The sequence below is a fragment of the Dermacentor silvarum genome, chromosome 8 (assembly GCF_013339745.2).
Source record: "Dermacentor silvarum isolate Dsil-2018 chromosome 8, BIME_Dsil_1.4, whole genome shotgun sequence".
NCBI lineage: Eukaryota > Metazoa > Arthropoda > Arachnida > Ixodida > Ixodidae > Dermacentor > Dermacentor silvarum.
Window position 1 is genome coordinate 86,445,614 of NC_051161.1, and position 12,499 is coordinate 86,458,112.

General features: G+C 46.4%; 1 pseudogene; it reads left to right on the forward strand.

Moving 5' to 3' along the window:
* The window catches only part of LOC119461537 (glutamate receptor ionotropic, kainate 2-like), a 306,355-nt pseudogene that overhangs the window by 117,467 nt on the left and 176,389 nt on the right, over window positions 1-12,499 (forward strand).

Below are 12,499 nucleotides of genomic sequence, written 5' to 3' on the forward strand. Positions count from 1 at the left end.
TGTCCTAAAGACGTATGCACGCCTACGGCTTCGATACTACTGGCGCGGAATGTACCGCTTCGTTCGGCAGTACGTCCGCTCGTGCTCCAAGTGTCAACGCCGCAAGAGCCCACCTAACCAGATAACAGGGTCACTTCAATCATTGCCTTGTCCCTCCCGGCCTTTCGACCGTATCGGCATTGACTTGTACGGCCCTCTACCACACACCCCAGATGGCAACCGCTGGGTTATCGTCGCCGTGGACCACCTCACGCGCTACGCCGAAATTTCAGCGCTTCCGGCGGCCACAGCACGTGAAGTCGGCTCGTTCATCCTTCGCAACCTTGTTCTTCGACATGGTGCGCCTCGCGAGCTACTGAGTGACCGTGGTCGTTCATTCATCTCCGAGGCTGTAGAAGCCCTGCTCCGCGAATGCAACGTTGTCCATAGAACTACGAGCGCCTATCATCCGCAAACGAATGGTATGACTGAACGCTTCAATCGAACTCTCGGCGACATGCTCGCTATGTACGTTTCCGCTGACCACACTAACTGGGACCGCATCCTTCCCTTTGTTACGTATGCCTACAACAGCGCCACTCAGTCGACCACAGGATTCTCTCCTTTCTTTCTTCTTTATGGTCGCGAACCTTCCTCGTTTATGGACACGATTCTTTTGCATCGCCCCGACGCTTCAGAATCTACGACTCTATCCGAAGCTGCCACCTATGCCGAAGAATGTCGTCAGATCGCACGTTCTCTTACCGCGCAAAACCAGGCCAGCCAGCAACATAGTCGAGACGCCGGCTTGTCCTTTCCATCATATTCACCTGGATCGCTGGTATGCCTCCGCGTTCCCTTGTCTACTCCCGGCCTTTCCACAAAGTTCAACTCAAAGTATGACGGCCCTTACCGGGTTCTACGACAGACGTCCCCGGTCAACTACGTCATTGAGCCCGTTCAGCCATCTACGGACCAACGGCGTCGCGGACGCGAAACTGTTCATGTCGACCGACTGAAGCCGCACTACGAACCACCAGTGCTGCCTGTTCCATAGGTCGCCAGGATGGCTCCTTTTTCGCCGGGGAGTGATTGTAGTGACAAATACGGGCGCCAGCAGAAGACGAAGAAGAAGACGCTCCTGGTTGTTGGTGCTCGCACTCGCTCCGCTTGGCCGTTGCCTGTTTCTGGCATTCATAAAAACGCCAAGCGCATCTAGCCTTGAACGCGTCCTATCAATATATATATATATATATATATATATATATATATATATATAGAGAGAGAGAGAGAGAGAGGTGGTGCTGGCTAACACTCCCAGGATTAGTTCTAGTATATCTACATCATCTGTATCTACGTGATCTGTAGTGTGTCAAAAACAATAAATGAAATGAAATAATCCTAAAAGTGGATGAGAAAACGGCGCCGCCGTAGCTCACTTGGTAAGAGTATCGCACGTGCAATGCGAAAACGTGGGTTCGTATCCCACATGCCGGCAGTTGTTTTCTGATGCACTTTCATTTCTATTTATTTATCATATCTTTCATTCTATGAACTACAAATAATTTCCCCTATGCAGTCCTTGGTGTCATTGTTTGTTGGCTTCTTATGATATTGTCGCGTGGTAGTGGCGGCCAAGAACACAGTAGCAAAACTGTGAATGACCAAACTAACTCTTTCTTAGGCGAACCTGTGCCCAGAACAACAGGCTGCACCCAAAGCGCAACGTTAGCGGCGAACACAGTCGGCGATCGTCGAAAATCTGATCAGCGTGTCGAGCGCGTCAGCTTTTATTACATGAGTCGTCGAAGGTTCCAGAGCAATCGGTGGGGCCCGCGTGTCTTCCTGAAGTACTACACAATTCGCGTCGCGCATACGACAATGTTCGGTGACACCAGACAGCGGATAGCAATATCGATAACATTCGAGCCACTTCCGATACATGGAGGCGCGTCCTGTGCTGAGCGATAACGTTTAACTATGTTAGCCCGTAATAAGCGGTCACCCGAGAAAGAAAGAAGTACACGTGTCAGATGACTAATAAAAATCGATTCCATGGGCTTCCTTCCTTCTCGTTATATATACATACATATATATATATATATATCGCTTTCTTTTCTTGGACCTCAAGTATGCAGCATGCTCAAGCAAGGCGTGTCCCTGGTGCTGGGTCCTCGCTCGCCTTCCGTGGTGTCGGTATTGGGCTCCACGTGCAGTGCATTCCACGTCCCCCACGTACAGACCAGCTGGACCGCACCCGCGGCCGATCCGGCGTCGGGCCAGCGCCGTTTCTCGGTCAACGTGTACCCGCACCCAGACGGACTCAGCCGGGCCTACGTCGACCTGGCGCTCAAGACCAGCCGCTGGAAGACCGTCACCGTCATCTACGAGGAAAGCGACAGTGAGTGAACTGGATCTCGCAGAGGTCAAACTGACGTTGCTGCGGACTGACTGGCATAATGAATAATTGATTGTAAAGAACTGAATCCAGGTAACTTATCAAGGTACTCCAGGTAATTGGTTGTAAATGAGTAAATCCAGGGGGAGATTGAATCTAATTAATTGATATGATGCTAAATTGGTTGATTATAAATAGCTAAGTCTAGGTAATTGAATCTGGCACTCTCTCAAGTATAGGACACTGACCGTCTTGTCAATGTTAAGTGAAACCTGGAGCCCTTCTAAGATTCAGTCTAATTGACCGTCCATAGGGTGCTGTCAGTAGGTACAGCTGCAGCGGAAAAAAGTTTAGCACAAGATGCCGATGACTGGAGCAGGAAAATTGCAGTACGCGGTGTTCTTGTTCCCCCGCACCTTGGTATCTAAGGTGCCACATGATTCATTTTTCAAAGACAGGGTGCTTGGCAATCTCATTTTCAGCCTTCTAGGGAACAACGGCGTCGTGTGCCGCGATTTATCTGCTCGGGTGATCGGTCGCTTGTGCTAATCTTTATCCGCTGCAAGTTGTGCGCTGGTTGACACATTATGCTACACAACTGACACGCGGATTACTGTCTTCAGTTCCTGGCGTATCCGGTGGCGAATAGCAGACCCAGTCTTATGAATAACACCTCGCCTATTCGTGCGTTGGTCATCGCATCAAAGTTGCAATTGGCAGGAATAGAAAATTCCTGGTGTGGTCATTCTTCGCTGATTGTTGAATGTTGCCAAATAGTAAAATCGTTCTTCAACCATCTGCTATACGATGTCCTTCGCATATGAGCACTTGCTTTTGCGGTGTCAGATTTAATAAAACAGCCAGTGCCATTCAAGTAAGATGCGCAAACTATATACAAAATTTGCTTACCATATTAGACGGCCTGCATTTATGCCATGCAAAAGTTTTGCGTTCGGTATTGCAGCCGCAAATGTTATAGTTACTTCGTAAGGCTTTGGACACACTTTTTCCTAGTACGGAGAAGAGGTCCCACTTCACTGTAGTGCCTTAGGGGCAGTTGTGTTAATGACGAATATGAAGGCAGCCACATTTTAATGGGCCCTCATTCGTTTAGTAAAGTCGCAGCTAATTCGAGATATTTATTATCGAATTTTCAACGGTGAATTCAAGCAATATCGAAACCGAGTGTGCAGGGAGCTATCGTATCAGACCAAACGCTCCGTGACGACACGCGCGAGGAAGTTTGAAACGGAACTTCTCGGCCAGTCCCGGCAGCTATTGATACGGCCTACTTTACCTGACAAGCATGCGCGGCTGTGTGTCGGGTTAGGATTTGCCGTGGCATGTTATCATTCAAACTTCGCCCCGCACTTCTTTACGGGACGTTGGCGTCTGAATTGAAGCGGGATGAACTCGGTATCGATATTGCTTCGATTGAGCTTTGGAATTTGATCTTGAATTTGAACTTTCTTCTTGCTGTTCACAAGTGCGTACGCGTTCATATTTTTGGTTTACTTATTAATAAAAGTTTTGAAGCTTTCGGCGGCAGAACATGATCCGAATATGAGGTCCATACTAGGGTGGGGGAAGGGGGGACTCCGAATAGATTTCAACACCTTGGGTTGCTAACCGTGCACCGAGGGCTATAGCTGTGTCTTTAGAAAGGATACTGATAAGCTATATATTGTACAGATTTCTATAGCAATCAGTGCGCCAGTTTTGGTCCTGAGCCGTCGTTTCTGAAAAAGTTTTGCAACATGAATCCAACACATCGGGTTCACGAGAAGGTGGAGAGATTAAGTGATCAGCATCGAGAACATAAAACATGGTGGAGCATAAAACGTCCGACAGGTCTTCTTAAAAATTTCAGCGTCTCCACTAGGAAGTTTGATGGGTTTAATGAGGCCGCTAGTGAAGTTTCTAGAAAGGTCTGCAGTATCGTGTGTCTTACGTGTCCTTCACTTTCACTTTCACTTTTATGCAGCGCATGTTAGACGCACCCATTAGGGCAGAAGGACCGGTCACGCGAAATTACCACCACGTCACCTAGCGTGTTGTATGCCCGGGATGTTAAAACACCGGCCTGGTTCTCAGTAATTGGTTACGAGGGCTTTCGTTCTATAACATGAAAAAGAGATATGCCCAAAGCTTTTCGATCAAGTTTTGAAGAACTTGGTCACCTGAATGAGTGCTGAATGACACAGTAACAGAACAATAAATGCAAGCATAGGAGACAGACTCGAAGTCTCTGCTGCGACTCATAATACACAGCGTGCGACTTCGCTTGCCATATTCGTCATTTTAACTGTTTAAAGGTGAATTTCCATTTCAGGGTTTAGGAACTGCGCTTTCTCATCTGTGCTGCGTCGGCACACGCACGCACGCACGCACGCACGCACGCACACACATACACACACACACACACATATATATATATATATATATATATATATATATAGTGTAAAAGAGAGAACAGTGACAGCACCCGTTCGCGTTCCGTGCGGGCGCCCGCGGCCAAGCTCACTTCGTCTTTACACTCGGCCACGCTGCAAGTTTCCGGCGTATCTGGAACCACGCAACTTCTCCAGGTATTCAAGTCGTCATTTGTGAGCCGTCCAGCGCGCAACCGGCTTCTCTGGCGGGCGGCACTGGCTAATGCGCTCTGTTATCTGGTCTCGGAGACGATTAGCCCGTCGCATTTGGGAAAACGCTACAAGCGATCCTTTACGCTGAACCGCTGTTTGTAGCACTGAACGTTGTTGGTCACATTGATCGCGGTCGGTCGCATTGCATCGGGGTTCTCTACGAGGTGGCGTCTTCAATGAGGAGGTGAGATCCGTGTTAGTATGAGATGCAACTTGCGCTTTTGCAAAGTGGCTGCTGGCGGATCAAGGCTCCTCAAGGTGCACGACCCGGTAGATCTTGTTAAAACGCAGCGTGCTGCCCCGCCGTCCTGGCCAGTATTCATGCCATCAGCAGGAGATGACGCGCCCTCGATGTGCATTGCGAAAGGCGTAGAATAGGAACATCGGGGCCACATGGACAGGTCTTCAATGATGATGGTCTCGGATCCATTCAGGTCTTCAGTAGTGGTGATCACAGCAGTGTTGGTCGCTTTGGCAACCTTCAGCGAGACGTCGCTAGGCGAGGCATGAACGTCTCCATATTCGGCCAATGAATGCTGTGAAGTCCGGAAGTGTGGGTTGGATGGGTCTAGAAGTACGTCGTTCTTAGAATCCGTGGACATATCCGTGTGGTCCAGGAGTGTTTGTGCTCCATCATCGCAGCTCTTCCACCCGTTGTGTGCAGTTGAGCTGTCCAAGATTGAAGGCGAGATACGAGGTGATGGTCGGCCAGAAGCCACGACCTCGGAAGAAGATTGACAAGCCCGCTGTGTGCACAGAGAAAGGAAGTAAAGCTCGTGATCCCGAACTTCACTTCCCGCAGCCGTCGTTCTTGGCTGAACATAGCTTTCGGAAATCCTGAGCCCGGAGGCCGACTGGCGGTAGGTCACATCAGAAGCGGTGGTTCGCCGGGCGTTTTCCACAAGCTTGGATGGAGCCCATGGCTTCACCCGCTCAAACGGCACCTTCGTGTGTCCATCCGATGGCGAGCTTGGAGGCCCCGTCGTCGACTGCTGTGAATGGCAAGTGGTCTCGACCTCTGGTAGCTAATGTGTCATATCAGCTACCAACGCAAAGTTAGCGGTCACATGTAGCGCCAAAAGCAGTCTTCGCAGGGGGTTGGCGGCAGACTTCCCTGTCGGAGGGCCGCTGGGTGCGCCTGCCGCAGCTTCGAAGCTGTATCTCGCAGGAGCGCCATGCGCAGAAATGCGGTGGTCAGATTCGCCGCAGGCATAAGGAAGGCGGTCGAAAGCAGCTATCAGAGCTGCACTCCATTCAGGCCAGGACCCCTGCTTGATGCCTTCGTAGTTGTCCCATGCCTTGGCGGCACCGCAAAGTCTTTTGTCACAACGAGCCATCTTGTTTGTTCTGGCCAAGCATGACAATCACCCAAGGCAATTATAGTTTCAAGCCAAAGGATGATGCCGTCCTGAAAGCCGCGGAACGCTGGTATTTTCACGAAAGCCGGCTGCAGGGAAGCGTGGACGGCGTTCTCAGGCAGGACGCAACCACTGACGGATGCGAAGGCGGTCGTCATACCCTGGAGCTGTTGTGTCAGCTCGACGATGGCGTGGACGAGGGCATCGGTGCATCCCTGTCCTAGAGCCGCCGAGGAGGCTTGGACGCCGTCCCGGACGGTGCAGTAGGTACTTTCGACGGTGGTAGGATGGCGAGCTTCATACCTGAGGAAGCGTGCACGGCGTTCCTGGGCTGGAGGGACCCGGCACGCCGAAGAACCACGCTAGGAAACACTTAAGGGTGGAACGCCTTAAGGCAGGTTCGTGGTCGACTTCGCCATCGTAAATGAGAGAACAGAGATATACCCGTTCACTGGGCCTTGCTTGCTTGCTTGCCTTGGAGAGTGGCTCACTATGGGGTATGACAATCGCACTCGTGGTGAAAACTGGACCCCCACCGAAACGTCGAAGGTAAAGGTTTGCTTGGGTTTTTCTACGTGCGCCTGCACTTATTCCTGTAGACGCCATACTGGACTCGACTAAATTCTCAACCGCACTATGTTGCCAATAATGCCGGAAGCACATAGCTTTGACGCAGCACATATTGAAGCACATCGTGGTCCCCCCTTACTTTTTTTCAGGTATAAAATATGTTTCGGTAACACTGGTTCATCTCAGTGCAGTGCATGTACCAGGGAGAAATAGCAGTTGGTCTGTGCGCCCCATGCTGACACAAGGCTACTACATTAACGGCTGCTATTACTCCTTCACTATTCTACTCTCTTGTAAACGATATAAATGTAAAGCAGGAGACGCTGCAAAATGACGCAAATATTTGAACAACACTTTTCGAGCATACATAGGCAAAATCTTCAATATGGCCAAGTTGGTTCGGCTGTACAAGCAACAGCAAGTTTAACTTTGTCCTCACATAGGAGAACATAAAAGCGGGCTTGTAGATATTAAGAGGAATCTTAAGCTCGGGGCCAACTACAATGGCGCCTATTGAAATACGTCTAAAACGCAGAAATGGTCTTATAAGACAACCTTTGACCAAGGTGAATGAAATGTTTTGCATTTGAGAGATCAGATCGAATGCTATTCACTGTAGGGAGCGAAATTTTGATTTAAGGCTTCAAACTTCCTTACGGAAATTCCCTAAAATTTTGAGCTTAAAGAAATAGGCAAAGCCGAAAGTTACAAACCTGTAACTCTGCACCGAAAAGCAGATATCGCAGTTCTGTACACTATATACCCGTTACAACATCTGAAGCCGACATATTTGATTGTGAATTGGGAGGTAATTTGAATATTTCAACGTGCTTAGCATGATTTTTCAAAAATCCTACTCACAGATTAGCAGTATATGTCAGAGGGGTATGTAACACATCAATTTTGTCCACTTTATATGCGTCATTAGATGAAAATTATAAAATGTGATGCCCTTTTTTATTGTTGAGTTACAGAGTTGTAAGTTTGATAGGTCGTTTTTCTTTCTTCTGATTTTCTAATGTTCAGTAACTTTTTCATAAACAATCATCAAGCTAAGCAAAAAAAAAAAAAATACACTTCCTTCAATCAGTAGATTCTAATATTTTATTTTAAATTCAACAAACTTCATCAAAACTGGTGCAGTACGTGCTTGCCCAGGAAAATTAATTCTCTCTTCCCGTGTATCTATATAGGAGCTACCATGCTACGGGTCCCATTTAAATGAACGTTATATACTGTAGAGTCATAGACGTGACATCACACAGACCTTTGTATGCGTGCAACTTTTATTTCGTTCGACCGCGCTATAGTAGATCGTGTTTTGTCCTCGGGCTTCCCTGCTTTTATTTTTGTTGTTATTAAAAATACATGGGCTACCTTCGCATTACTAGAAGTTATGCCGAAAACAGTGTCGCTAAAGAGTATTTTATTCTGCTATGCATGCGTCAATAAAAAAAAAGGAATTCTACACGCTCCTATTAGAGGGACATGTTTCGTGCAGCTGAGCCGTCATGATATCTTTAATAGAAGGTATGTGAAAACAATGAAAATTAGTCTTACTCCGCGACCGAGAAAAAAAAAAGAAAACGATAATGGCTGCGACCGCCAGCGCACGTCAATTATAACGTTTGATCGTGAAATCGGCGGGTATTGTGCCTTAGTGATTTCAATTTTACGCACTGCTGAACCTCGACGTTCACTTCGACCGACAGGGGCTTGTGCAGCGCGCGATAGTCAATTGTCAGGCTCAAATCGAAGTTCCCGGAAAAGCGGCCCAGCATTTATTCTCTGACACCGAGTTAATTATTGCAGCCTGGGGCGATCTTGCTCTCAAAAAATTGTTGAACGTCATCGACTATAGCTTTCGCCAACCTTGTATCGCGGCACACAGGTTTAGGCCTGTCAACGCCTATGCCTGTATCTATGGTCTCGAACACAATTTTACCAAATACAGTATCATACTACCTTTGTAGTATGATAAAGGTAGCTGTGGGCCTTTCTCAAGCTGCCTCTACGAAGAGCAGCTTTTACCTACAGCTTCCTTCATCAGTGTGATGATGAAAAATAAACATTATTATTATTATTATTATTATTATTATTATTATTATTATTATTATTATTATTATTATTATTATTATTATTATTATTATTATTATTATTATTATTTTATTATGTGCACGCACCTTTATTAGGCAAGTCCTCTTGATGTCTTGCTCGTTTTTTTTTTTGTTGTTTTTTTTTTTTGGGGGGGGGGGGGTCGCAATCTCTTTGATAACTATTACCGAAAAGGTGGGCAGAATTGCTACCCGTTTCAAGTCTTCCAGCTAGGAAAATAGAGACAAATTAATGTTCAGTTATCTATCACGTGAAGACAAACTATTGTCTATACAATGCACCAGTTCCAATGCAAATTTTCCTATGGTGTTGGGCTGCTGAGCACGAGGTCGCGGGATCGAATCCCGGCCACGGCGGCCGCATTTAGATGGGGGCGAAATGCGAAAACACCCGTGTACTTAGATTTAGGTACACGTTAAAGAACCCCAGGTGGTCCAAATTTCCGGAGTCCCCCACTACGGCGTGCCTCATAATGAGATCGTGGTTTTAGCACCTAAAACCCCATAATTTAGTTTTTTCTCTAGTGGTGTTACATTCTGACGCGCAAGAAGATACGTGCTTTTTTTTTTCTTGCTAAGTAGTGCCGGGTCTTACTGTTATATAGTATCAATTGAGGTGTTCTCAGATTCTTTAATGGAGCTTTAAGCATCACTTCACGAATACATACATCATTGACTAATATTTGCTAGCGTGTTTAACAGTGAAACTTGCACAAGATCGTAACAAAGTTAGTTTATCTCTGGACGGTGGCATTTTAAGCAAGCATTTTGCGAAGGTTTTTTGTTTTATCTATCATTTACATCGCGTTAACAGCCAGCTTCCTAAAGCTTTTTGGTCGAGTTTAAGCGATTGATGATGCTAATGCTAATCTGTCGTACTCTATGCTACTTCTTCCTTGCTTGGCACGGAGGGGTAAATATACTGATATACTAAATATTGTTACGGATACGATGATGATTACGAACCCCCAAAGCATTGCACATACCCAAAATCTCGGATAGGCCATGAATTGAGTGGTTGCGCGCACAGGTACTAATTGCAAGTACTAGTGAAGAACTAGAATGAGTACAACTTGAAACAAATAACTAATGTTTAGCAATTATATGTGTTGTCGCTTATAGAACACAAGGCTGCGAAACTAAACGCAGGATGTTTCTTGCAAAGAAGGCGTTGTTTACCAAATACCGCTTTCTTGCGGCAAACACTACAGGCTCGGCGAACGGGGTAGTGTCTGAACGACAGACTCAGAGATCACTGTAATAATGTCAACAAAGAACGCCATGGTTGGTTAGTTGCGTACTGCAGCACGTGTGGTTGCTCACCTCTCGTTTATTAGTGCTTTTTCGTGCACGAGCAGAAGTTCGAAACGACCAAATGACTAATCGAATGCGCAACAATAAATAATCATGGCCAAGTGTGCGTGAGTACTCCGTCGCTATCCTCATTGAGGAAAAAAAACTCTAATTTCTCGCTCGCTGGCTCATACATTTGCGCAGGCTTGATATTTCTGCTGGGTATATAAACCGCTGATCTGGCTTCTAATAAGCTAGTCTGGAAAGAAGCGCTTGCGCGTGTCTCGAGTTTCTGAGTTAAGCACTAGAAAAACGGTTCATATTTATCTGGGTTAATATTTTGTTTCCGATACAAACACTCGCAGACGTTTCCAATTTGAGTTCTGCCTTACTTTATTTTTATTTTTTAACGCAGTGCCCTCCGTTCCTCGTTGGAAAATATTTTACAGTACTGGGCAATCGCGGTGCCAAAAAGCGTACTTGGCTTAAAGCTGGCACGAGAAGTTCGACAGAGCGTCACCACCTCTTTGTTTTTGTTTTTTTTTTGCCACTTTTCGACTCGTGTTTATCGCCTATTGTAACCTCCCGTCCATGCGTTCCCGTTATGACGAACAGCCGTCTCTGTCCAGTCAACCTGGACGCAACATTGCTTTTGGAGGCGAAGATCTTTTGCTCGTGGACGCCTGTGTCGCTGGCGTATGCCACCGTGAGAACGTTGCTGCACTTAAAGTCGAATTGGTCTCTGCGACCGTGTTTCAAGAATATACGTGTATGCAATATACGTTTATCATTCTTGTGCCCTTAAGGGAGCTGGTTTATCGTGTATGGATAACACCCTGAACGTTAAGGGGCAAGGTTGAATCGTTGAATAGGGCAAATTATGTTTTCATTTTTAATGTTTTCTGACAGGGGAACATGACGACGCGAAAGCTACATCAAATAAACTTCCATAGCTACCGGTGTAAAACTGTCCCGCGTCACATATTTCGGTACACACTAAGTGATCAGAATTAGTACTAAGTCATAAACTATGCCTTCTCTCATCGCAACTGCAGCGCGAGCTCGTGTACAGTAAAAAGAAAAGAAGACATTTTATAGCATTAAGGGGGTCAACCACGGGATAAACAAGCACCCTTAATGGTGCATACAATGTGTGCTCTCTAAGGGTGCCTCTAGGGATACTTCAATATAACTATATAAAAGAATAAATAAGTGAACGATAAACACCTACTTAGGTAAATCAAAAACACCCTTTTGCAAACCTAACAGGGCAAGGATGTGAAAATTCATGACTTTCTTTTCGTCATCAAACTAAATCAGCACAACATTTGATACCGCTGCTGAAGAGAGACACGGCAATATGCTAAACATACGCATGTTCAAATGTTAATCGGCCCAATGTCATTTTATGCTAGCTAGCGAACGCTCGTTAACTAAACCTTGCAGGTTTCGTGCGGATGAAGGACGTTCTGAACACATCGTTCGCGCTGGGCGCGAGGGTCAACCTCGTGTTGTACCGGCCAGGCCGCGGGGCCGTCAAGACACTCCTCAAACGGGTCGACCTTGCCAAGGAGTTCAACATCGTGCTGGACGTGCCCACCGAGCGAGTCTACGAGTTCCTCGAAGCGGTGAGAATCAAGACTCTCTTACCACTCCTGCCCAATTTTACTTTCAACTCCGCATGAGTGAGAACTACAAAGCGAATTTCAGTAATCTGGCGTGCTTATTGAACGTAAGAAAGCAAGGGTATCTCTGACGTAATAGTTCCGTGGAAACCCGCTAGGTGGAGAGCAGTAATTAAATGGGAAATGAGACATCGACCATGAAGTGGATGTCGCATTTTCCCTTTAAGGGTATCTCTATACCGTTAAAACGTTCCAACTTTCCTCCTGACTTTTGTTTTATTCTCCTATATGCCCGCATATTTACCTTTTTCATCAGATGAATGACGGCATACGAGGATTTCAATAATTTTTTTGTTGGTTGCCACAATACAAGCAAAAACAGCCATGAAGCCAGAGACAGCGTACGGGAAATAATTTGCTGTCTTTTTTTTTCTTTCTTTCTTTTTTTTAGTGGCATGAATGACCGGGAAAAGTGAAGCGAAAGCGGCCGACAAATAGCCTGCCGAAAAGACGGAGC